The sequence below is a fragment of the Pseudophryne corroboree genome, chromosome 1 (genome assembly GCF_028390025.1).
Source record: "Pseudophryne corroboree isolate aPseCor3 chromosome 1, aPseCor3.hap2, whole genome shotgun sequence".
NCBI classification, from domain to species: domain Eukaryota; kingdom Metazoa; phylum Chordata; class Amphibia; order Anura; family Myobatrachidae; genus Pseudophryne; species Pseudophryne corroboree.
The window spans coordinates 451,533,989-451,561,956 of record NC_086444.1 but is presented as its reverse complement, the minus strand read 5'-3'; the positions used below and the strand labels follow the sequence as shown (position 1 = coordinate 451,561,956).

Sequence of the window (27,968 nt, the reverse complement as noted above, 5' to 3'; positions counted from 1 at the left end):
AGGCCTGATACATCTCAGTAAAGGCACAGGCCAGATTACTAGTAAATACAAATGGCTTGGTGCATAAGAAAAAGCAGAATATCTGTACAGGGAAGAGGCTGTGCAATATGTACAGCTAATATGCAAATGCAGCAGGAGGTGTCTGGTGTAAATAGACTAGGGATGTGCGCCTGTTTTGGATCTGTATCTTTTTCGGGATTTGGATCAGTATTTGTTTTGCCAAAACCGCCCTTGCGAGTTTTGGATCTGTATTTGTTTCGGATCTGTATTAAAAACAAAACATAAACACAGCTAAAATCACAGAATTTGGGCCTGTTTTTGTTCCTACAGTATTATTAACCTCAATAACACAAATTTCCACTCAATTTTGACCACCTCACAGCTCACAATATTGTTTTCATCCATTTTAGGCCAAAAGGTTGCACCGAGGTAGGTGGATGACTAAGCTAAGTGACAGCAGTGGGCGGCAAAGACATGTGGCACTTACACTTCCAATATGGCACATCTAGGAAGCAGAATGGCACTGCAGCAGCAGACAGGGTGGCTGTTTAATAAACTATACAAATGTTTGTCGTCTACGCAAGAATACAGTCAGCAATGCTCCAAACAGCACATAATGCAAAGAGAAGAGGTGCAAGATGGAATTGTCCTTGGGCCATCCGGCTCCCACCCACCCTTATGTTGTATATATAAACCAGGATATACACAGTTTAACAAACTAATAATTTCAGCGACAGGGACCGTCACTTGTGGCTGAAATGATTGGTTTGTTTTGGGCCCCCACAAAACAATTTTTTAGAAGGACTACCTCCGATAAGTAATGACTCTGAGGATGTTGCTGATGAGGTGTTAATTACATTATAATCTTATACAATAAATGTAATGTCTTTGCCACAAAAGACGTAACATGGAGAATGTACCTAGATGGCTAACGTTCCTACCTCTACTAACTTTGGCCTCAAAAATGGCCTCCGGTCCCTTTGTTCATGCAATGTTTTTATACCATGTTTAACCATGTATAAATAAAGAATAAAAAAAAAAAAATGGAACAGATGCTTTCACAAACATTGTCAGGATTGGGGTAAAAATAATCACACTCCCAGGAGGTGGATTTTTGGGTTTTTATGCCCAGGCATTGTAATGGCTTTCTTTTTATCACGGTCAGCAACTGCAGCTACCGGTGGCTGACTTACACAAACAACATCATCAACATTCTCAGTGTCAGATAGTAGTAGTACAAACATATCCCCCTCATCCTGTTCCACTACCACACAGGAATCCTTAATTTCGATTATGTCATCATCATCATCACCATCTTTACTTGCACTGCTCCCCACATGTGCAGATGGTTCAGAAATGGTGGACGGTGGTGAAAGAGGCTTCTCTATGAGGACAGTGTTAGAAATGTCAGACTCATACATAGCTGACGTGGACACCCCTAAACGTTCCTTGAGAATGTCTGATGGTTCTGATTCTGAATGCACAGTTTGTCTTGCTGCCTCTGCAGCTAACTTTCCTGGGCATTTGCCTTAGTAGATGGCGCTGACTGACTTGTATCGTCATGACTGGTGGCAGCACCTGCAACACTAGTAGTATGTGCTGTGTGCTTCCTGCTTTACTCTCAATTGTTCATCCTCCATATCTATCCACAAACACGAATGAAGTGGGGTACTGCACACACCACAATTTTTAAATTTTTTTACCACCTTCAGTGTCGCACAATACAAGTATGAGTCAGAAATAGTAAACAAACACTGTGGTTTAATTTTACTAACAGTGTTGCACAATACGTGTATGAGTCAGAAATAGTAGTTGATCACTCCGGTTGACCTTCACCAGTGTCGCACAATACATGTATGAGTACGAAATAAAATATATTACTGTGGTACCACCTTCACCCACAGCATCTGTTCCCACTCAAAATTACAGGACTTTACCCGGGCTTCACCCACTCTGTGGAATGCCCTCCCACGCACAATAAGACTCTCCTCTAGTCTCCAAACCTTTCCCTGAAAACTCACCTCTTCAGACAAGCCTACCAAATTCCAGACCCACCCACATAACCTTCAATGCTTCCCTATCCAGTTACATCCTCTCTGTACAGTACACATAACCTCACATATGGTCTTCCAACATTGCTGGGTGATCATATCATACAACCTATTGAAAACCTAGCAATCTTTGTGGACCATTATGTAATAGGTAGCATCTAGCCTTGTGTATAAATGCCTATTTCCCTATAGATTGTAAGCTTGCGAGCAGGGCCTTCCTACCTTTGTCTGTCTGTCTTTGCCCAGTTTTGTTCTATAACTGTTGCTCTAATTGTAAAGCGCAACGGAATATGCTGCGCTATATAAGAAACTGCTAATAAATAAAAAATAATAAATCACACAATACGTGTGCATCAGAAATAGTGATCGAACACTGCTGTTGACCTTCACCAACAGTGTCGCACAATACGTGTATGAGTAGGAAATAATATACTACGGTCTGACCGGCAGTGTCACAGTACTTATGAAAGTAAACTAAAAATTGTATAGTACACTAGGGTACAGCACAAACAAAAAAAGACCCAGTTATTCTATAATTCTATTTTTAGGCTTTTTGTTTTTAGCTTTAATTATTTTAATTTTACACTGGGGCGGAGCAGCTGGATGGACGCACAGATCACCCCTTTCAGATACAGCAAACAGAGCACCCCGCCTGGACTGATACAGCAGAGCACCCCTTTCAGATACAGCAGACAGAGCACCCCACCTGGACAGATACAGCAGAGCACCCCTTTCAGATATAGCAGACAGAGCACCCCACCTGGACAGATACAGCAGAGCACCCCTTTCAGATATAGCAGACAGAGCACCCCTTTCAGATACAGCAGACAGAGCACCCCACCTGGACTGATACAGCAGACAGAGCACCCCACCTGGACTGATACAACAGAGCACCCCTTTCAGATACAGCAGACAGAGCATCCCACCTGGACTGATAAAGCAGAGCACCCCTTTCAGATACAGCAGACAGAGCACCCCACCTGGACTGATACAGCAGACAGAGCACCCCACCTGGACTGATACAACAGAGCACCCCTTTCAGATACAGCAGACAGAGCACCCCACCTGGACTGATAAAGCAGAGCACCCCTTTCAGATACAGCAGACAGAGCACCCCACCTGGACTGATACAGCAAACAGAGCACCCCACCTGGACTGACACAGCAGAGCACCCCTTTCAGATACGGTAGACAGAGCACCCCTTTCAGATACAGCAGACAGAGCACCGCTCCACTCCAGACAACACAGTATTGAGACAGACATGTCCGTCCAGTACACTCTCCACAGCCGGAGTGAAGATGGCGCCAATCACGGGGGACCTTTATAGAATCCAAAAACCGCAATAATCTGGCAGCGGGATGATGACATGTGGCCTCGATTTAGGATCAGAGTAAGGCGGGAAGTACCGAGCCGGACTCGGATACGGACTCAGATTGCAAAGTTCGTTTGGGTCCGGTTCCCGGAGTACTGGACCCGTACATCTCTAAAATAGATGCCTCCTGTCCGCTTCCGTGATCCAATGTTGCATCTCAAGACACAACATCGGATTAGTCTGCGTGACCATCAGTCATTTCAGTGACCTCCAGGTTGCTCAGATTTCTGTCTCAGGTCCGCAGTCGAGGTTAGTATATGTGCGTCGCCAGACATTGAACTCGGAACTACCACAAAACAAAGGGCACGCACCTCTGTTTTGAGGAATGGACCAGGTCGACTCCCTTTGCCCGCCTCCAAATGCCTTCAGCCTGTCAATTAAGCTGGGGGCTTAGGGTCCACTGCATGCAAGGACACAAAAACTGTTCTGCACATGCGTAGAACGGGTCCTGCACATGCTCAGTGTCCTCACCATCAGTCTTGTACACTAACAATCGGTTCAAGTCTGAATTAGGCTTAATTAGGTCCATAGTTGGTGATAGATAAAAACACATGCATATCAGACATACCTCTATAGAGTGCTCCAGACCTCAGGTGGCAGCAGAATGAATGGTGATCAAACACCTTATTGATGAAAATACAAGTATGATATAGCTGGCAGAAAAGCTATACGCAAAGCACTGAACAAAAAGACAACATACTTCAGGAACAGGAGACTGGACACTGGAAAGCACTTGGCACATGTAGCTGCTGAGTCATAGAACACATAAGCAGGTGTAGTGCTCACAGCATATAACAGATCATTCATTAGCTATAGAATCCAACTAAAAAAGTCCAAAGATCATCAGCATTAACACAGCCAGAAACTAAGACTAAAGAAAACAGCATAAGCACAGAACAAAGACAGGCAAAATGCATCATGTGGAAAGCCGGAACACACATCAGTTGCTGGGCAGCTGAAATCACCACATAAGAAAAATATCTGGTAATACCTTGCTCTCGTGCAGAGAATGAAATTTACCAGTGATTGCCAGATCAGAAGGCACATGAAAGACTTACCGAGCATGCTCCAGATAAATGCATACTGAGCAGGTTCTCCCTTATGCAAGTTGTAGGGCATGCTCAAGAATTACTAAGGACTTTGACTTCTACAAGGTCATCACAACTGGGTAGCATCCTGACACAGGCAAACATTTCTGAAACGTCTTAGTAATTCATATAGTTTGTGCGTGTAGTAAATTCTAAATAAAAGGATAACTCTGCTCCTTACCTCTCTGGGGGGAATTCAAGTGTTTTGCACACTGTCCGCCACTAGATGCCTGACGGAGCAATTCAAGTGTTGCTTCTTTCGGGTGCGCATAGCTGCCAGTGCTGACATTACTATTGTATTGTCCCGTCATTTTGACAGGCTGGTAACTAGTGCTAAATAACTAGAGACTCTGCTCTGTTTCAAAAGACAATCTGGTATCCCCCTATTAAAATAGCTCACAAATCCACGTTTAATTTCCGTACAAACAAGGGCATTTACACATTGGTGATGATGTCTGATATCAGAAAAAAGTATTTTATTATCTTTTATATTTTAGGTTCCACAAGTGTACGCAGCACCACACAAGGTAACATAGTAATATGACATATCATCAGTGCAATACAATGTAAATTGACACAAAATTAAAATTGCAGATCAGGCAGGACAAGGATATTGGGGATTGATAGGGAACTCACGGTATGTTGTAGGGCAAGCAGTGACAAGTCAGAGAAAATGGAGGCACTTTGGTACCTGATGAGCCTGTACACAGTATACCTCCCAACTGTCCCGATTTCAGTGGAACAGTCCCTCAGGTGGGAGAACAGTTTGGGTGGCCTTTGATCACCACTGCTCTGCACAGAAAATCAGTGGGTGATCCCTGAATAGATTCTATGTGTATGTGGAGCGCAGTGGCGTGCGGTGAGGTCAGTGGCTGGTGAGGCACTACAGCCATTATGTCCGCCGAATCCTGCCGATGACCCCTACCGCCGCCGAGCCAATGCCCGCTACTGCCCCTGCGCCGATGCCTGCTGCCACCTCCAATGACTTACAAACTCACCCACCATCAACTGACTCAGCCCTCCGTCACTAATTTGCATCTCAGTCCGATGCCACCAATGCCCGCTGCCTGCCTGCTCATCATACTTGTGATATATTGTACATTTTTATAGAAAAAAAATAAAAATAGTGTTTGGAACTGGGAAGGGAGTGGGAGGAGGACATGAATGCAATTTTGTTGTCCAGGGCTTCCATTAGTCAAATTACGCCGCATAGTAGCGCCACTTACACAAATTACGCCAGGCAGAGCTCCCTTTTACACATTACGGCAGGTATAGCCTCCCTATAGCCTCCCTACACATTACGGCAGGTAGAGATCCCTTTTTTCAAATTATGGCAGGTACAGCCCCCTATTACACATTACAGCAGGTAGTGCCAGTAGCGGAACTAGCGAGTGGTGGGCCCAGTTGCGACAAAATGCTTTGGACCCCCTTCCCCATCCCATCCAAGTCCACCCCTGGAGAGGATATGGTGAGGGGGAACTGCTCAGGGCCAGGGAAATGGATACCTAGCAACAGTGCCGTAACTAGACATTTTAGTGCTGTGTGCAAGAAACGGCATCAGAGCCCCCCCCCTTTATGTAAAACAGGAGCAGTGCGCGCTGCAGCCGCGCGCGCAAAATATATAGGGACGTGGCTTCGTGGGGAAGGGATATGGCCACAAAATAATACCAATTCATATAACGGTGCATAGTAGTCTCTATTATTCAAATTACGCCGCACAGTAGCACCACTACACCAGGTAGAGCCCCTTTTACACATTACGGCAGACAGCGTCCCCTTTTTACACATTACGGTAGACAACGTCCACCTTTTTACACATTACGGCAGACAACGTCCATCTTTTTACACATTACAGCAGACAGCGTCCCCTTTTTACACATTACGGCGGACAGCGTCCCCTTTTTACACGTTACGGCAGACAACGTCCCCCTTTTTACACATTACGGCAGACAACGTCCCCCTTTTTACACATTACGGCAGACAGCGTCCACCTTTTTACAAATTACGGCGGACAGCGTCCCCTTTTTACACGTTACGGCAGACAACGTCCACCTTTTTACACATTACGGCAGACAACGTCCCCCTTTCTACACATTACGGCAGACAGCGTCCCCTTTTTACACGTTACGGCAGACAACGTCCACCTTTTTACACAACACGGCGGACAGATTGCCCTTTTTTACACATTACGGCAGACAGCGTCCACCTTTTTACACATTACGGCAGACAACGTCCCCCTTTTTACACATTACGGCAGACAGCGTCCCCTTTTTTACACATTACGGCAGACAGCGTCCCCTGTTTTTACACATTACGGCAGACAGCGTCCCCTTTTTACACATTACAGCAGACAGCGTCCCCTATTTTTACATATTACGGCGGACAGCGTCCCCTTTTTACACATTACGGCAGACAGCGTCCCTTTTTAGACATTACGGCAGACAGCGTCCGCTATTTTTACATATTACGGCGGACAGCGTCCCCTTTTTACACATTACAGCAGACAGCGTCCCCTATTTTTACATATTACGGCGGACAGCGTCCCCTTTTTACACATTACGGCAGACAGCGTCCCCTTTTTACACATTACAGCAGACAGCGTCCCCTATTTTTACATATTACGGCGGACAGCGTCCCCTTTTTACACATTACGGCAGACAGCGTCTCCTTTTTAGACATTACGGTAGACTGCGTCCCCTTTGTACACATTACGACAGACAGTGTCCCCTTTTTTACACATTACAGCAGACAGCCCCCCTTTTTTGTACACATTACGACAGGTAGAGCAGTTTACACCCCCCCTTCCCCCTCTACCCTTAGGTTGTGGTGTAGTGTGTAGTGCAGTGCAGTGTAGTGCAGTGTAGTGTAGGTGTAGTGCAGTGTAGTGTAGGTGCAGTGCAGTGCAGTGTAGTGTAGTGCAGTGTAGGTGTAGTGTAGTGCAGTGTAGTGTAGTGTAGGTGTAGTGTAGTGTAGTGTCAGCCACTTACATGATTTCTTCTTCTGGCTGCAGGCTCCTGACCTGGCGTTCCCTCGGTCTGTACATTGCACTGCAGGCCAAGGGGAGTGTGTGTGTGGGGGGGGGGGGGGGGGCGCGGGAGCTCAGCAGTCAGCACGGGGGTCCAGGAGAGGAGGCAGGCCATTGAGCACAGGGGGGACAGAGCGGGGGGGGGGGGGGGGGGGGGGCGAGGCCGAAAACACGGGGGCTAAGGGAGCGGGGGGGAAGGGGCGCGGGAGCGCAGCTGAGTTTGCGGGGGTTAAGGGAGGGGGTCCGGGACAGCGCAGTACACAGCGGCTCCCGCTGGTCCTGCAAGAGCGGATCGGGGACGGGAGGAGCGGCTGAAAGCAGTGTGGATATGCAGCCACTAGGAATGGGGGCATCTGACTCTGCCCATCCGTTCCAGCCCACCCGCTGCTGCTGTCCATTAATTGACAGGGGTGTGCCTTGATCTGAGCTCAAGGCACAACCCCTGTCAATGAGGCAATTGTCATGGTGCCGCTTTTCATTTTAATTTTCAATGGGCTTTTCCAGCCCGTGATTTGGCTCCGCCCCCTGCCCGCCCCCTCTACAGACACTTTATCATTGTCACTGGGAGGCAGCGCTCTCGCTGCCTCCCATAGAGATTTAGCTGCATTCTCAGGTTAAAAATGATTAAAATAATACAAAGTAATAATGTGTTATTATCTTTGTATTATTTTAATTATAATGACACTGCCTCCCCTGACTCCCCTGACTGCACGTCCCTGGTGGAGCGAGACAGGAGCTGGTTTGTTGGTACTTCATCTTTCTCCACTTTATCTCTCTCCAAGGCTTAGTACATCTTCCCCTCTATCTAATACATATTGTGCTGGACTGCATATTTTAATAGGACACTTGGGGGCAGATTTAACAACGAACGATATTCTTGTTATCACTTGTTCCGAATGCACAATGGTGCTTCAACCAATCAGCTGCTGACATTTTCAAATGCATGACAGGAGCTGATTGGCTGGAGCACCATTTAACATTTATAATACACAATCTGCCCCTTGCTCCCTAAAGTGTATCAAGATTCTTTGTTTTACATTGCCAGGTTACAATTTGAAACTTTTTATCAAATGGGTACAATGTGAATGCCCATTTCCAGACTGATATTTCACTGTCTGCTACATGTTCTGTGTCACAACAGATTTCATATAGCTTTCTTACAGCTTTTGTCAATTAATTATTTTTTTTATGCATATTGTATTGCATTATGTCCTTTTTACACTGTGTTTAAGATAGTAAAAAATATTTGTTCTTTTAGCATACCTGCAGGTATTTCCATTTTTTCGGTAGATGATGGATGTGATCAATGAGGAAATCATCAATGGAGTTGGTGGGAAGTAGGTTCATGAAAAGGTCTGTTACAAACTGCTTAAGGTCTGAGTTGGGGACCGAGTCTGGGATACCGCAGTTTTATGTTGTTACGGAGCGACCTATCCTCGAGGTCACGTGTCTTCCGTCTCAAGTCCGCGACCTCAACCTGTAACTCCTCAAGCTGAGTGACCACTTCATTGTGGGATTTCACCACTTCCTCGCATTTATTTTCAAAATGATCAGTGCGCTGACCTATGGCGTCCACTGTTAGTTGTCAGCACTGCAGCGCTGCTTTAAATTCCGTCGATATATCATCCTTGAAGGTAGCCGCATAGAACCAAGTGTGAGATGTGCATCGTCGTCCAACATTTAGAGCTTCGTTGGGCCCAAACGCGGTGTCTCCGATGGTTGAACACGCTCTGGAGAATGTTTAGGGCTGGCATCCGGCATACTGGGCCCCTTTGAGCTCTGTGTAGAGGGAGAATACTTGAAGAAGTTCACTGGGTGGACAGGTGTCTGTTCTTTCTGGCGTTTGGGTGGCATAATGCTGGAGGGCAGAGTTCACAGATGGAGGCTTAGGTGGAGTGAATTGGTAATAAGAGGATAAGCAAGATAGACCCGGCCTGCAGAATGTCGGGAATGATATCACAGCATTCAGGAGTGAGTAGAGCATAGAGAAGACAGTTACATCATCCCGGTCAGTATGCCGGCGGGCCTCTCTTCACCCTCGGAGGAGCAGGTACAATTGAGAAGAATCAAATGTAGAGGAAGTTAGGCGTTCCCGGAGACGTTTACAACAGAAATTACTCCAGTATAGAAATACAAAGGGTTATCAGCTGGAGCAGATCTGTGGGACGGAGGGTTCTTAGACGTAGCTACCATGAGCCCACCAAGTAACTTGGTAGCACGGCAGATGTAATGTCGGGGGGTGCTGGAGGAAGGTCGCGGTTAGCGATAGTGATAGAGTGGCCTGGCAGTGTTAGAGGATCCAGCCAGATCAATTAGGGGGAGGGGTGGTTCATCACTGAATATAGCCCCAAGGTGAGACAAGAGTTACAGTGCCGATGGAGGAGTCGTGAGCCCTCAGGGTAGCCTTTAAGTGGGAGCTTTAAATAGAGGTCAATGCACTGGGTAGCTGCCAGGGAGCTTCACAGGGCACAGCTGCAGTACTGCCTCTGGATGCAGGGAGAAGGCAGTCATATATGGGCATACAATTCCAGAGCCAGCTGTCAGCAATCCTGTTAGTAGGGGTGCCCAGGTATTCAGAGGGCCCCCACTGTATCTGTCTCACCAGAGAGGAAGGAAGGTCCGGGAAGGCAGTCCCCAGCAGTGTAAGGGAGATGGCGGGTTCCCGCTTCATGGGCCGCGCTGCACCCCCGCCGAGAGCAGGAGTGGCCAGGGAGGTGAGGTAGGGTGTCCACCAGGGCAGGTAGGCGTAACTGAGGAGCCGCTATGTTGGGCCAGCTGCTCGGGTACCTGTTACTTGTCCCCACATCACCGGGTGCGAACCGCTCCACTTACGGGCAAGGCTGGAAAAATAAGATTTTAAACCTACCGGTAAATCTTTTTCTCCTAGTCCGTAGAGGATGCTGGGGACTCCGTAAGGACCATGGGATAGACGGGCTCCGCAGGAACATGGGCACTAAAAAAGAACTTTAGGTATGGGTGTGCACTGGCTCCTCCCTCTATGCCCCTCCTCCAGACCTCAGTTAGAGAAACTGTGCCCAGTACGAGGAAAGGATTTTGTTAATCCAAGGGCAAGATTCATACCAGCCCACACCATTCACACCGTATAACTAGGGTATATACGAACCAGTTAACAGTATGAAACAACACAGCATCAGACCGAGACTGATGAAAACTGTAACATAACCCTTATGTAAGCAGAAATTATATACAAGTCTTGCAGAAGTAGTCCGCACTTGGGGCGGGCGCCCAGCATCCTCTACGGACTAGGAGAAAAAGATTTACCGGTAGGTTTAAAATCTTATTTTTTCTCTTACGTCCTAGAGGATGCTGGGGACTCCGTAAGGACCATGGGGATTATACCAAAGCTCCCAAACGGACGGGAGAGTGCGGATGACTCTGCAGAACCGACTTAGCAAACAGGAGATCCTCCTCAGCCAGGGTATCAAACCTGTAGAACTTTGCAAAGGTGTTTGAACCCGACCAAGTAGCAGCTCGGCACAATTGCAACGCCGAGACCCCTCGGGCAGCCGCCCAAGAAGAGCCCACCTTCCTAGTGGAATGGGCCTTAATCAATCTTGGTAACGGCAATCCAGCAGTTGAATGAGCCTGCTGAATCGTGTTACAGATCCAGCGAGCAATAGTCTGCTTTGAAGCAGGAGCGCCAACCTTGTTGGCAGCATACAGGACAACCAGTGCCTCTGTTTTTCTGACCCTAGCCGTTCTGGCTACGTAAACTTTCAAAGCCCTGACCACATCAAGGGACTCAGAATCCTCCAAGTCTCGTGTAGCCACAGGCACCACAATAGGTTGGTTCATATGAAAAGATGAAACCACCTTAGGCAAGAATTAAGGACGGGTCCGCAATTCCACTCTATCCATATGGAAAACCAGATAGGGGCTTTTATGAGACAAAGCCGCCAATTCCGACACTCGCCTAGCCGAAGCCAAGGCTAACAACATGACCACTTTCCAAGTGAGATATTTTAATACCACTGTTTTAAGTGGTTCAAACCAGTGCGACTTAAGGAAACTCAACACCACGTTAAGGTCCCAAGGCTCCACCGGAGGTACAAAAGGAGGCTGAATATGCAGTACTCCCTTCACAAAAGTCTGTGCTTCTGGGAAAGAAGCTAATTCCTTCTGAAAGAAGATGGATAGGGCCAAAATCTGAACCTTAATGGAGCCTAATTTTAGACCCAAATTCACTCCAGTTTGTAGGAAGTGAAGGAAACGGCCCAGATGGAATTCTTCCGTAGGAACATTCCTGGCCTCACACCAAGAAACATACTTTCAATATATACGGTGATAATGTTTAGCTGTCATGTCCTTCCTAGCCTTTATCAAAGTAGGAATGACCTCATCCGGAATGCCCTTTTCCGCTAGGATCCGGCGTTCAACCGCCATGTTGTCAAACGCAGCCGCAGTAAGTCTTGGAACAGACAGGGCCCCTGTTGTAGCAGGTCCTGTCTTAGAGGAAGAGGCCACGGATCTTCTGTGAGCATTTCCTGCAGATCCGGATACCAGGCCCTTCGCGGCCAATCTGGAACAATGAGAACTGTCTGTACTCCTCTTTTTCTTATTATTCTCAGCACCTTGGGAATGAGGAAGAGGAGGAAACACATAGACCGATTGGAACACCCAAGGTGTCACTAGGGCGTCCACTGCCACCGCCAGAGGGTCTCTTGACCTGGCGCAATACCTCTGTAGTTTTTTGTTTAGGCGGGACGCCATCATGTCTATCTGGGGCAGGCCCCACTGACTTGCAATCTGTGCGAAGACTTCCTGATGAAATCCCCACTCTCCTGGATGTAGATCGTGTCTGCTGAGGAAGTCTACTTCCCAGTTGTCCACTCCTGGAATGAACACTGCTGACAGTGCGCCTACATGATTTTCCGCCCAGCGAAGAATCCTGGTGGCTTCCGCCATAGCCTCTCTGCTCCTTGTGCCGCCTTGGCGGTTTACATGAGCTACTGCGGTGATGTTGTCTGACTGGATCAGAACCGGTAGGTCGCGAAGCAAAGTCTCCGCTTGACGAAGGGCGTTGTATATGGCCCTCAGTTCCAGGACGTTGATGTGGAGACAAGTCTCGTGACTTGACCAAAGACCTTGGAAGTTTCTTCCCTGTGTGACTGCTCCCCAGCCTCGGAGGCTCGCATCCGCGGTCACCAGAACCCAGTCCTGAATGACGAATCTGCGACCCTCCAGAAGGTGAGCACTCTGCAGCCACCACAGGAGAGATACCCTGGCCCTGGGGGACAGGGTGATCAACTGATGAATCTGTAGATGTGACCCGGACCACTTGTCCAGTAGGTCCCATTGGAAGGTCCTCGCATGGAACCTGCCGAAAGGAATGGCCTCGTAAGATGCCACCATCTTTCCCAGGACTCGAGTGCAGTGATGCACCGACACCTGTTTTGGCTTCAATAGGTCCCTGACCAGAGTCATGAGTTCCTGGGCCTTTTCTATCGGAAGATAAACCCTTTTCTGGTCCGTATCCATAATCATGCCTAAGAAGGTCAAACGGGTCGTAGGAACTAACTGTGACTTCGGGATATTGAGAACCCAGCCGTGTTGCTGTAACACCTCCAGTGAAAGTGACACGCTGTTCAACAACTGCTCTTGTGATCTTGCTTTTATTAGGAGATCGTCCAAGTATGGGATAATTGGTACACACTGCTTGCGCAGGAGCACCATCATTTCCGCCATTACCTTGGTGAAAATCCTCGGGGCCGTGGAAAGCCCAAACGGCAACGTCTGAAATTGGTAATGACAATCCTGTACCGGAAATCTCAGGTATGCCTGATGAGGTGGATATATGGGAACATGAAGGTATGCATCCTTTATGTCCAGGTACACCATAAAATCCCCCCCTTCTAGGCTGGCGATGACCGCTCTGAGCGATTCCATCTTGAACTTGAACCTTTTCAAGTATAGGTTCAAGGATTTTAAATTTAAAATGGGTCTGACCGAACCGTCCGGTTTCGGGACTACAAATAGGGTTGAGTAATACCCCCTCCCTTGTTGAAGCAGGGGAACTTTGATCACCACCTGTTGAAGACACAATTTTTGAATTGCATTTAAGACTATCTCCCTTTCTGGGGGAGAAGCTGGTAGGGCCGATTTGAAAAAACGGCGAGGAGGCACCTCTTTGAATTCCAGCTTGTAACCCTGGGAAACAATCTCTATTGCCCAGGGATCCACCTGTGAGTGAACCCAGATATGGCTGAAAAGTCGAAGACGTGCCCCCACTGGGGCGGACTCCCTCAGTGGAGCCCCAGCGTCATGCGGTGGATTTTGTAGAGGCCGGGGAGGACTTCTGCTCCTGGGAACTAGCTGTGGATGGCAGCTTTTTCCCTCTGCCCTTACCTCTGGCAAGAAAGGACGATCCTCGTGCTCTCTTGTTTTTATTTGACTGAAAGGACTGCATTTGATAATGTGGCGCTTTCTTAGGCTGTGAGGGAATATAAGGCAAAAAATTTGATTTACCTGCCGTAGCAGTGGAGACCATGTCCGAGAGACCTTCCCCAAACAATTCCTCACCCCTGTAAGGTAAAACCTCCATATGCCTCTTTGAGTCGGCATCACCTGTCCATTGCCGGGTCCATAGGACTCGTCTAGCAGAAATCGACATAGCGTTGACTCTAGAACCCAGTTGGCCAATGTCTCTTTGAGCATCCCTCATATATAAGGCAGCATTTTTAATATGACCCAGAGTAAATAAAATGGTATCCTTATCCAGGGTATCCAATTCCGCTGATAAGGTATCTGTCCACGCTGCTACAGCGCTACAAACCCAAGCCGACGCTATCGCCGGTCTGAGTAAGGTACCAGAGTGTGTGTAAATGGATTTTAATGTAGCCTCCTGCTTGCGATCAGCAGGATCCCTGAGGGTAGCCGTATCTTGGGATGGCAGTGCTACCTTTTTGGATAAGCGTGTCAACGCTTTGTCTACCCTCGGGGAGGATTCCCACCGTATCCTGTCCTTAGTCGGGAAAGGATACACTATTTTTAAAATAACTCGTTCAGCTCATGAGAAGGGGTAAAGGTTACCTCAGGTTTCTTTTCCTTATACATGTGTACCCTCGTGTCAGGGACAGGGGGTTCCTCTGTGATATGCAAAACATCTTTTATTGCAATAATCATATACTGAATACTTTTAGCCAACTTTGGCTGTAACTTTGCATCATCGTAGTCGACACTAGAGTCAGAATCTGTGTCGGTATTAGTGTCTACCATTTGGGACAGTGGGCGCTTTTGAGACCCCAAGGGTCCCTGCGACATAGGTGCATAATTCCTTGACTCAGCTTTGTCCAACCTTTTGTGCAATAAATTTACATTAGCACTTAAAACATTCCACATATCCACCCAGTCAGGTGTCGGTGTTGCAGACGGAGACACCACATTTATTTGCTCCACCTCCTCACTAGGAAAGCCTTCTACCTCAGACATGCCGACACACGCGTACCGACACACCACACACTCAGGGAAACCTCTTATCTGAAGACAGTTCCCCCACAAAGGCCCTTTGGAGAGACAGAGAAAGAGTATGCCAGCACACACCCAGCGCTAATGACCCAGGAAAAAACACACTATATGTTTACCCAGGTAGCGCTGTAATTATCTATTTACGCCAAATTATGTGCCCCCCTCCCCCTTCTTTAAAACCCTCTTTCACCGTGTAAGCAGGGGAGAGTCCGGGGAGTTTCCTCTCAGCGGTGTTGTCACGAACCGGTCTCTTACCTTTGCGGGTTCTGGGGTTCATCCGTTGCCAGTGCGGTTGCTCGCGGTGCTGTGCGCCCGTGTGGGGACGCGGCGTGATAGGTGGCACAGGTAATGCAGAATCTGGGAACTCTGAGTGCGGGGACCAAATGGCCTAAGGCACTGCGGTGTGTCTGCTGTATAGGAGGTGGCCATGTTGGAGACCAAATAGGTAATACAGAGCACTTGTGAAAACACCTGTGGGCAGGTGTAAGCCAATCCCGTGCTTGTGCTGCCTTTAAGTAGGCTGGGATTATGTTACTCTGGGCCAGTGCTTTGTTGTATCAACGCTGTGCTCTAGCTCTGAGCTCTCTCCGTGCATTCCTGTGTGATTCCCGTGGTCCAGATATCGCCTCCGTTCCCAGAGGTCCGTCTGCAGCCTTCACTGCTGAAAGATCCACCAGCTCCCCGCTGTGCTGTCAGTTAATTGCACACCTACTGGAAGCAGTTGGATTCCCAGAGTCTTGCATGAGGTTACCTTGTCTGCCTACCATACAAAGTTTGGAGGATTCCATTACCCTCAGCTGTTCGTTTGTTCAACTCTGCATTTAACCCATTCATCACCTTGTCATCTACTACAGTTTCACAGTGATCTCCGGAACCCGCAAGTAACCCTATTCAGTACTTTATATTTGCTATGTTGTCATAACAAGGATAATTCTTCACAGTCTCTCAGTTAACTCTCAAAACTCCATTGCAAATCCTTACAGTTATTTCTTCATGTCTGCATTATCCAGTTAATCACATTCTACAGTTCAGCATCAAAGCTTGTTTATATTTGGACAATTCAACATTTATTCATCAGCTTGTTTTGCATACGTTTCCATGAACATTTCTTTTATTTGTCTTTGAGTTTTATCCTGTATATTATTTCTGCCATTCCTACAATACTTCAGTATAATATGATGATTAACAACTTGTCATTCAACTCTCTACTGAATTGTTATTTTTAATAAACATATGAAACGGAACTTTCTTCATCCTCCCTGCTTTCTTCATACCCCAGCACCTACACCTGTGGTTGGTCCCGGGTTAACGGATTCACAAAAACACCCGGACCTGACAGTAAGCACTGGCCACATGGATCCGTCAAGTGACCAATTCGCAGGAGGCGGTGCTACGTCAGATATCCTTTCCCGTCTGGAAAACCAGGAGTCTATACAGACACAAATAGTGCAGTTTATGCAAACTATGGCAGACCGTTTAGAGACTCTTCATACGGCTATTAAAACGTCTCAAATCCAGATTCCAACTCCGATTGTCCCAGTTACCACTACAGCTGCTCCTGTGACGCTGCCTACGTCCCGTTTGCAGTTACCCTCTCCGAGTAAGTTTGACGGAACTCCAAATCTTTGCAGAGGATTCCTGAATCAATGCGAGATCCAGTTCGAACTGTTGTCCGCCAGTTTCCCATCAGCTCGTTCTAAGGTTGCATATATTATTGCCCTCCTCTCCGGTCAGGCTCTGGAGTGGGCATCACCATTATGGGAAAGAGGTGATCCTATCCTCTCTAATTACAAGGAGTTCGTATCATCCTTCCGGAGAATCTTTGACGAACCAGGCAGAGCCACCTCAGCATCTTTGGAGATTCTCCGTCTACGTCAAGGTTTACGTCCTGTCAGTCAATATATTATTCAGTTTCGCACGTTGTCTTCAGAGTTAAATTGGAATGAGGAGGCCTTGATCGCCGCGTTTTGGAATGGACTTTCAGAGAAAATCAAGGATGATTTAACCATCCGGGATGTGCCTACTAAACTGGATGAATTGATTTCTCTCTGTAACAAACTTGACCTACACTACAGAGAGCGATGTTTAGAGAAATCCAGGACAGAGCGATCCAGTCCACGTTATCATCCTAGGCCTCGACAAGATTCTTCATCACAGTCGCCGGTAACAACAGAAGAACCTATGCAGATTGGGCGCTCTCGCCTCACAGAGGAAGAACGACTTCGTCGTCGACAGGGTAACCTCTGCATGTACTGCGGGTCCTCCGAACATTTAGTTAAATCCTGCAAACTCCGGCCTGGGAGACTCTCGCTCCTAGCTTATCCAAGGGAGGTTAAGCTAGGAGTTACTTTAGAATCACGTTCTGGGAAAGAGCCAACCTTGTCTATTCAATTAAAAGTTCCAAGTTCTACAGTGAAAGTTTCAGCCCTCCTAGATTCCGGGGCAGCCGAGAACTTCATCTCCTCAGCCTTTGTCATACGGTCTAAAGTTCAAACCATGCCTCTGGGAGCAGCAGTTGCTGTTACAGCAGTGGATGGAAGTCGAATTCCAGATGGTATAATTACTCATCGAACCGTATGTCTCAAGATGAAAGTTGGTGTGCTCCATTCCGAATACCTCTCCTTCTACGTGATTCCCAAAGCCTCTCAAGATGTGATACTTGGTTTACCTTGGCTGCAGAAACATAATCCTCAACTTAATTGGCAAACCATGGAGGTCCTTTCGTGGGGTAAATCTTGTACCAAGGACTGTTTAGCCTCAATTGTACCTCTCCGGTCAATTAGCCTTCCCGACCTACCTCCGGTGTATCAATCCTTTGCGGATGTTTTCAGTAAACAAGCAGCAGACTCTCTACCTCCTCATCGCGAATGGGACTGCCCAATCGTCCTGGTTCCGGGTAAAACACCTCCTAGGGGACGAATTTATCCGCTATCCATCCCAGAGACGCAAGCTATGTCTGATTATATACAGGAAAATCTAACCAAAGGATTTATCAGACCATCTTCTTCACCTGCAGGAGCCGGATTCTTCTTCGTTAAGAAGAAGGACGGTGGGTTACGACCATGCATAGATTACCGTGGACTCAATGAGATCACTGTGAAAAACAAGTACCCATTACCCTTAATTCCAGAATTATTTGACCGGGTAAAGGGAGCTACTGTGTTTACAAAATTGGATCTCCGAGGGGCCTACAATTTAATCCGCATCTGGGCAGGGGACGAGTGGAAGACTGCTTTTAATACCCGGGATGGGCATTACGAATACCTTGTAATGCCTTTTGGTCTTTGTAATGCACCTGCAGTTTTTCAAAGCTATGTGAATGAACTTTTTCGTGATCTTCTCTACAAGTGTCTAGTAGTGTACTTGGATGATATCCTAATATTCTCTACGGATCTAAAGTCTCACAGTCACCAAGTTAAAGAGGTACTGACACGTCTGAGGAAAAATCAACTCTATTGTAAGTTAGAGAAGTGCACTTTTGAAGTATCTTCCATACCGTTCCTTGGTTACATCATTTCTGGATCAGAGCTATGTATGGATCCCGGTAAGGTACAAGCTATCCGAGATTGGTCCACTCCTACAACTCTCAAGGGGATTCAGCGATTTCTTGGCTTTGCTAATTTCTATAGGAGATTCATTAAGAATTATTCTTCGTTAGCTGCTCCCATCACAGCCCTAACTCGCAAGGGAGCAAATCCTACGAACTGGTCTTCTGAAGCAATCAAAGCCTTCTCTGATTTAAAGCAAGCCTTTGGGTCAGCCCCCATTCTTCGACAGCCTGATTTGAATCGTCCCTTTCTACTAGAGGTGGATGCATCTACAGAAGCAGTAGGAGCTGTGTTATCACAAGTTTTTGAAGATAAAAAGGTCCATCCCTGCGGATATTTCTCCCGTAAGTTCCTCCCGGCAGAACGTAATTATGCAATCGGTGAGCAAGAGTTACTTGCCATCAAGTTGGCATTTGAGGAGTGGAGATACCTTCTAGAAGGAGCACAACATCGCATTACAGTTTATACTGATCATAAGAATCTTCTGTATCTGCAGTCAGCTCAGTGTTTGAATCCACGACAAGCTCGATGGGCGCTTTTCTTCACACGATTTGACTTCAAGCTCACCTATCGTCCAGGGTCTCAGAACAAAAAGGCAGATGCCCTTTCCCGGTCCTTTGCTTCTTCTGAATTAAATGATGCTACCACGAATCAAGCCATTGTGAATCCTACGTCCTTTTTAATGACTCGAACCTCTACAGTTCCTCCGCCTGGCAAGACCTTTGTCGCCACAAGTCTTCGAAAACGGCTGCTTACCTGGGCTCACTCCTCTTCCTTCATGGGTCATCCTGGGGTTCTAAAGACTCTCAAATTTATTCAACAGTCTTATTGGTGGCCACGTCTCAAAGCCGATGTCCAAGAGTTTATAGCAGCATGTCCTAAATGTGCCCAACATAAGAGTCCAAGAAGTTCTCCACCAGGTTTATTACATCCACTATCCATACCCAAACAACCATGGACTCATATCTCAATGGATTTCGTGACCGATCTACCTCCATCAAAAGGGCGGAATACCATTTGGGTGATAGTGGATCGAATTTCGAAAATGGCACATTTCATTCCATTAACTGGGTTACCATCAGCCCCTTTACTAGCCAGATTGTTCATCTCTGAAATCTTCAAGTTGCATGGCCTTCCTCGAGAGATCATCTCTGATCGGGGAACACAGTTTGTGGCCAAGTTTTGGAGGTCGCTTTGTTCATCTTTAAATGTCAAGTTGAATTTTTCTTCTGCATATCATCCTCAGACAGATGGACAAACTGAAAGAGTCAACCAAGACCTTGAAACATTTCTCCGGCTATATATATCGTCCTCACAGGATGACTGGGTTGACTACCTTCCATTGGCAGAATTTGCTCATAATAATCTCTTCCATTCATCTTCAGAATCTACGCCCTTTTATATTAACTTCGGCTTTCATCCTCGTGTGCCAGAGTTCCATCCATTGCCAGCCCTAGAGGTTCCAGCGGCAGATCAAGAGCTTCAACGTCTATCTAGAATCTGGAGTTGTGTACGTAAGTCCTTGGTCAAAACTTCCGCTCGTTATAAATCTTTTGCAGATAGAAAACGTAAAGCTGTACCGAATTACAAAGTGGGAGACCAAGTTTGGATTTCTACGCGCAATCTCAGGTTCAAAGTTCCTTCTAAGAAATTTGCTCCCAAGTTTATTGGTCCATTTCCCATTGTAAAGGTACTCAACCCTGTGTCATACAAAGTCAAGTTGCCACCGTCTTTGAGAATTCCTAACACCTTTCATACATCTTTACTGAAGCCTTTGATTCTCAATAAGTTCCGTACTACCCAGTCCAAATCTCCTAAAGTTCACTCTTTGCAGAATGAGGAATTTAAGTTAAAGAGATTGTGGATTCACGTTCCCGATATGGACGTTTACAGTTTTTGGTCGACTGGAAGGGTTACGGTCCGGAGGAGAGATCCTGGGTTTTCTCTGAAGATGTTCATGCTCCAAGACTGGTACAGAAATACTTCTCCAAAAATCCTGACAAGGTTCAAAGGTGTTCGGAGACCACCCGTAGAAGAGGGGGTACTGTCACGAACCGGTCTCTTACCTTTGCGGGTTCTGGGGTTCATCCGTTGCCAGTGCGGTTGCTCGCGGTGCTGTGCGCCCGTGTGGGGACGCGGCGTGATCGGTGGCACAGGTAATGCAGAATCTGGGAACTGTGAGTGCGGGGACCAAATGGCCTAAGGCACTGCGGTGTGTCTGCTGTATAGGAGGTGGCCATGTTGGAGACCAAATAGGTAATACAGAGCACTTGTGAAAACACCTGTGGGCAGGTGTAAGCCAATCCCATGCTTGTGCTGCCTTTAAGTAGGCTGGGATTATGTTACTCTGGGCCAGTGCTTTGTTGTATCAACGCTGTGCTCTAGCTCTGAGCTCTCTCCGTGCATTCCTGTGTGATTCCCGTGGTCCAGATATCGCCTCCGTTCCCAGAGGTCCGTCTGCAGCCTTCACTGCTGAAAGATCCACCAGCTCCCCGCTGTGCTGTCAGTTAATTGCACACCTACTGGAAGCAGTTGGATTCCCAGAGTCTTGCATGAGGTTACCTTGTCTGCCTACCATACAAAGTTTGGAGGATTCCATTACCCTCAGCTGTTCGTTTGTTCAACTCTGCATTTAACCCATTCATCACCTTGTCATCTACTACAGTTTCACAGTGATCTCCGGAACCCGCAAGTAACCCTATTCAGTACTTTATATTTGCTATGTTGTCATAACAAGGATAATTCTTCACAGTCTCTCAGTCTCTCAGTTAACTCTCAAAACTCCATTGCAAATCCTTACAGTTATTTCTTCATGTCTGCATTATCCAGTTAATCACATTCTACAGTTCAGCATCAAAGCTTGTTTATATTTGGACAATTCAACATTTATTCATCAGCTTGTTTTGCATACGTTTCCATGAACATTTCTTTTATTTGTCTTTGAGTTTTATCCTGTATATTATTTCTGCCATTCCTACAATACTTCAGTATAATATGATGATTAACAACTTGTCATTCAATTCTCTACTGAATTGTTATTTTTAATAAACATATGAAACGGAACTTTCTTCATCCTCCCTGCTTTCTTCATACCCCAGCACCTACACCTGTGGTTGGTCCCGGGTTAACGGATTCACAAAAACACCCGGACCTGACAGGTGTGCTGTGGAGAAAATGGCGCTGGTGAGTGCTGAGGAACAAGCTCCGCCCCCTCAGCGGCGGGCTTCGGTCCCGCTTAAAAATTCAAAATATGGCGGGGGATCTCTCTTATATACAGTGCCCAGCCTGTATATAAGTTTATTGCCACCTTTGGAGGTCCATATTGCTGCCCAGGGCGCCCCCCCTGCGCCCTGCACCCTTACAGTGACTGCCGTTTGTGTGTGCTGTGTGGGAGCAATGGCGCACAGCACTACCGCTGTGCGTTACCTCAGTGAAGATCTGAAGTCTTCTGCCGCCTTTGAAGTCGTGGCGCGGCTCTGGGACGAACTGCGGGGTGAGACCTGCGTTCCGTTCCCTCTGGAGCTAATGGTGTCCAGTAGCCTAAGAAGCAGAGCCTAGCAGTTAAGTAGGTCTGCTTCTCTCTCCTCAGTCCCTCGCTGCAGGGAGTCTGTTGCCAGCAGGCTCCCTGAAAATAAAAAGCCTAACAAATACTTTTTTTTTCAGGAAAACTCAGGAGAGCTCCCTGTAATGCACCCAGTCTCCACTGGGCACAGTAATAAACTGAGGTCTGGAGGAGGGGCATAGAGGGAGGAGCCAGTGCACACCCATACCTAAAGTTCTTTCTTAGTGCCCATGTCTCCTGCGGAGCCCGTCTATCCCCATGGTCCTTACGGAGTCCCCAGCATCCTCTAGGACGTAAGAGAAATTGAGGCTGCAGCTTTAGTGCGGCCGGTAGGCCTCGATCCAGGCCGGGTCAGCGCGAGTCAGGGAGGCAGCATGTGTCGGGAGTCAGAGGGGCCCGTAATCTCTATGTCAGGGTTGGTGAGCTGGGATGGATGCCACAAAGACACCGGAGAAGGGGAGAGTTTGCAGGAGCTCCCCAGATATGCTGCCCGTCTCCTCAGCGTCCAAGTCACGCTCCCCCTATTTCCATTTTTTATTGGTACCCACTTTAATTCTCTATATACCTGCAGCATTTTTTTTTCTTGCTATATTCCCTTCAATCCCAATATCCTGCCCCTTTTTCTCCTGCAAACCACAACACCGACAAAACTTGAGGTTATTGAGAGGTAGCCTTTATTCTTTCTCACAATTATTGTTTTTAATTTTAGACACTATCTTCAGGTAATGGGAATGGCCATGGGGACCAGGTTCCCGCCCAGCTATGCTAACCTTTACATAGGCGAGTTTGAGGATGCCCATGTTTGGGGCAGTGGCTGAGCACCATCCCTGGTCTTCTTATATGGCAAACATATATTTTCAATCTATCATCTCTGCTCAAGCCTCTAACCCCAAGCGACTTTTTAATACATTTAAATCACTTCTTGTCCCTCCCTCACCTAACCCACCAGCCACTGTCAGTGCGCAAGATCTTGCTTCCTATTTCAAGGACAAGATTGACAAGATCCGAAATGAAATGGTATGCTCTTCCACAGAAAGTGACCTGCTCAATTCCCTGCCTGAACCCTCTAACACCTTCTCTTCCTTTGATCCTACAAATGAAGATGAAGTATCTGCACTCTTTTCATCTGCCTACTCTAATACCTCTCCCCTTGACTCTATACCCTCACAAATTAGTAAAGCTCTGTCTACTGTGCTCATCCCAACCTTAACGAAAATCTGTAATCTCTCCCTGTCTACTGGTATCTTTCCTTCTCTATACAAGCATGCAGTGATTACTCCCATTCTGAAAAAACACAACTCTGACCCGAACGCTCTCTCTAACTACCGTCCCATCTCTCAGCTCCCATGCCCCTCCAAGCTACTGGAGAGACTTGCCTACACTCGCCTCACACACTTTCTTAACTCACACAGCCTACTGGACCCACTTCAGTCAGGATTTCGTGCCCAACACTCCACAGAGACAGCACTGACTAAGGTAGTGAATGATTTGGTCACTGCTAAATCTAAAGGACATTTCTCTCTACTTATTCTCCTTGATCTCTCTGCTGCTTTTGACACTGTTGACCACTCTCTTCTCATACAAACACTACAATCCCTAGGTATTCAGGACACAGCCCTTTCTTGGTTCTCATCCTACCTATCTAATCGCTCCTTCAGTGTTCGTTTCTCTGATTCCACCTCTCCTTCGCTACCTCTCTCAGTTGGAGTACCGCAAGGCTCAGTCCTAGGTCCTCTGCTTTTCTCTATCTATACCACATCTCTTGGCAAACTAATCAACTCTTTCGGATTTCAGTACCATCTGTATGCGGATGATACTCAAATCTACCTATCCTCCCCTGATTTGTCACCATCTGTATTGGGCCGTGTCACTGAATGCCTTTCTGCCATTTCATCCTGGATGACATCTCGCCACCTCAAACTTAATATTTCCAAAACAGAATTAATTATATTTCCACCGGCCAATAGTAGTTTCCAACCTGATATCTCTATCACTGTTGAGAACTCTGCAATCACCCCTACCCCACAAGCTCGCTGTCTAGGTGTCATTCTTGACTCTGAACTGTCCTTTGTTACCCACATTCAATCTGTCTCAAGATCATGTTACATACATCTAAGAAACATATCCAAAATACGCCCTTATCTTACACAAGACACAGCAAAAACTCTAATCCATGCTCTCATTATCTCCCGCATTGATTATTGTAATAGTCTCCTGACCGGTCTTCCCAAACATAAGCTCTCACCACTACAATCCATTTTGAATGCAGCTGCGAGGCTAATCTTCCTTGCCAGACGTTCATCGTCTGCAGATCCGCTCTGTCAGTCCCTCCATTGGTTACCGGTATTCTACCGTATTAAATATAAAATACTTTTACTCACATACAAGGCTATTAACCAAACTGCACCAACATACATCTCTTCACTCATCTCAAAATATCTCCCTACCCGACCTCTCCGCTCTGCACAAGACCTACGTCTCTCATCCACATGCATTACTTGTTCACACTCAAAATTACAGGACTTTATCCGGGCTTCACCCACTCTGTGGAATGCCCTCCCATGCACAGTAAGACTCGCCTCTAGTCTCCAAACCTTTAAATGTTCCCTGAAAACTCACCTCTTCAGACAAGCCTATCAAATTCCAGACCCACCCACATAACCTTCAGTGCTTCCCTATCTAATTACATCCTCTGTAGAGTATTCATAACATCACATATCTTGTCTTTCTTTAGTCTCACACCCTCCTGACACTTGGATAACTTTGTGGGGTATCATCATACAACCCATTAAGAACCTAGCAATCTGGTGGACCATTATGCAATAGGTAGCATCAATCCTTGTGTATCTATGCCTATTTCCCTATAGATTGTAAGCTTGCGAGCAGGGCCTTCCTACCTCTGTCTGTCTGTTTTTACCCAGTTTTGTTCTATTACTGTTGTTCTAATTGTAAAGCGCAACGGAATATGCTGCGCTATATAAGAAACTGTTAATAAATAAATAAATAAATAAATAAATAAATAAATAAATATGGCCATTATATAGATTACCTTTTTTATTATTTGGGATGTCTTCGGCTTCTTCTTTTATTTCTTCACTTACTCTAATCTATATAATCTATCCTTCGCTTTGACTTTTCACACTTCATGCATCAACTTCCTGGATGTGACCTTCGAGATTATAGACAATAAAATTGTGACTTCTACATACACTAAAGAGACCAATACAAATTCCTATTTACACTATAACAGTGCTCATCATAAACCCTGGAATCCAAATATTCCCAAAGGTCAACTTATGAGGCTCAAAAGAAATTGTACACAACCAGAAACCTTTACCCATCAGGCAAATAACTTACTAGAATTGTTTACAGAATATAAATACCCAGAATAAGTATTACAAAAGCATTGGAAGAAGTGACGAATATGTAAAGAAGCACACTTATTATTAAGAAACAAAAACAGCAAACACAAGAAAATAGCAGTGACAGAAGTTTATCCTTTATATGTGAGTATAACAAATGTGTAAGGAAAATGAAAAACATTTTGAAGAAAAATTAAGACAAGATCTTAAGACAAGATAACATTTTGGGAAATATTCTTCCACCACAACCAGAAATTATTTATAAGAAGAATAGATCCTTAAAAAACATACTAGCACCTAGTCACCTTAAAAATATAAAAGAACAAGCGGGTACTAGTGGTTCTGTTTGGTTGGCCAAATGACCGCCAGGTTTCTTTAGGTGCGTCAAGGACAGGTGCACTCTGTGACAATATATGTTGAGGAAGATTGCTACTTTAGAAATACCGACATATCAAATCAAAACCTTTATCAGTTGTGACTCATCTTACGTCATATACCTTAATTGTTATTCATCGTATGTCATTTATCTATGTGGGATGCAGCACGAGATCCTTACGTATACGTTTTTCTGAACATAGAAGGAATATTGAAAAAGGTTATATGACACATAGTGTATCACAACACTTCCACACAAAACATGAAAGGGATCCTAAGAGCTTAACGGTTCTAGCACTAGAATATATCCCCCCGCTCTAACCCCCCCCCATATATAAATACTAAATATGTTCTAAAGATCAAATTAGTCCCCAATATGTTGTACTGTGGGTTTCTAGATGTATGGTCCGTATTCAGGTTGGTTATCAAACAAAAAAAACTAAGCAATTCTGCAAAACCATGCTGCACTGCAGATGGGGCAGATGTAACATGTGCAGAGAGAGTTAGATTTGGGTGAGGTATGTTCAAACTGAAATCTAAATTGCAGAGTACAAATACATACCTCCCAACTGTCCCGATTTTCGCGGGACAGTCCCGTTTTTTGGGGACTGTCCCGCTGTCCCACCCGTTGGCCACAGTGTCCCGCGGTGGGGGTGGGGGGGTCAGTTGGGAGGCTCTGTCAATCGCTGCCCTGCTTAGCAGAGCAGCGGTGAATAGACGCTGTGCGCATGCGCACAGCGTCTATTCAGTGGAGTCAGAGGGAGAGGGAGCATGCCAGCTGCTCACAGAGCGCTGGGCATGCCCCCTCAGTGACGAAAACGGGGCGTGGCTCGCGATCGCGGGTCCTCCGCAAAGCCACGCCCCCGTTTCCATAGGCTATGCCCCCCTTTCGGGAGCGCGCGCGGCGAAGCCGCGCGAGTGTCCCGCTCCACAACAACAGAAAGTTGGGAGGTATGCAAATAATGCAGCCAGTATTTACCCTGCACAGAAAAAATACAAACCACCCAAATCTAACTCTCTCTGCACATGTTAACCTGCCCCCCCCTGCTGTGCAACATGTTTTTTTCCCTGTGATAGCAATTCAAACCACTTCTGAATTAGACCCACTGTCACGTCTGACATAGCTGTGTAATACTGACACACTTAAATATTGTTGTCATTCATTTGAGACTGATGTTATGGAAAAGCTTTATTTAGGAAATTATCCACAGCAGATGAACAATTCAAAACTTCTACTAATATACCACAGCCAAGTACATTAGTGAAAGGTGTATATACTAAGCCTTGAAGAGAGATAAAGTGGACAGAGATAAAGTCCCAGCCAATCAGCTCCTAACTGCCATGTTTGAAAATTCCCCCCTGCATGTGACACTGCCTACCCATTCATTATATGCATTATACCATACCGCCCAACTTTGGCATCCGGCAAGGAGGGACATGCCGCGCTCAGATCTGTACCGGCAGACACATTGCCTGTAACTACCACATCCCTTTTCGTTTGATCACATATATATTATTAATTTTTTGTTACTTATTTATTATTGTTTCAAGTTTTGACATGTCTTGATGTGACCACCCAGTATAACATTGCCCCATTGCTTACCGTACTAGTGAGGGGTTCAGCTACCTCTGCCTTTGCTCCGCGAGTCCACTAGTGATCGGCTACTTCCAGGGAAATCAGAGTATGTGTGTTCGGGTAGCAGGGAGTGTGCAGCTGCACGTGGCTCACAGCACCCCCACTCAGCACTATGAGTGCTTGGCAGGCCGCCTGTCATTGCGTGGTTTGTGGGAGTGCCTACATTCACTGGCCCACGGAATGTATTTTGCCCTCTCCTACTCTACATGATGTCCTAGTAAGATAAGTCATTGGTATTGTGCCAATGAGAATTGTGAGAACTGCCTCTCATGCTTGGGGCCAAATAAATAAATACACAAATATAAAACATAATCTTCTATGTTGCCTAGAACATGTTATACCTTGTATGTTACACATTTATGAAAACTCATAAATGTCACACAGTGATTGGGGTAATAACAGTGTTAAGCAATGTTTTTTATACATATATATAGTATTTCCAAAATGTGTGATTTTATATTCAT

General features: G+C 46.2%; 1 protein-coding gene across 5 annotated transcripts in view; it reads right to left on the bottom strand.

Moving 5' to 3' along the window:
• The window catches only part of LOC134892515 (putative methyltransferase DDB_G0268948), a 101,832-nt gene extending 74,208 nt beyond the window's left edge, over window positions 1-27,624 (bottom strand). The window contains exons 1-3 of one of the 5 annotated variants that reach the window (XM_063913617.1): window positions 27,472-27,624; window positions 25,991-26,061; window positions 25,181-25,300 (exon numbers count right to left, since the gene is read on the bottom strand). The gene's annotated coding sequence lies outside the window, so the exon portion shown is untranslated. Of the gene's footprint in view, window positions 1-3,991; window positions 4,017-25,180; window positions 25,301-25,990; window positions 26,062-27,471 lie in introns of those variants that run through there. The other 4 variants (XM_063913618.1, XM_063913619.1, XM_063913616.1 and 1 more) reach the window with 4 other exon arrangements.
• Window positions 27,625-27,968: the final 344 nt, after the last annotated feature.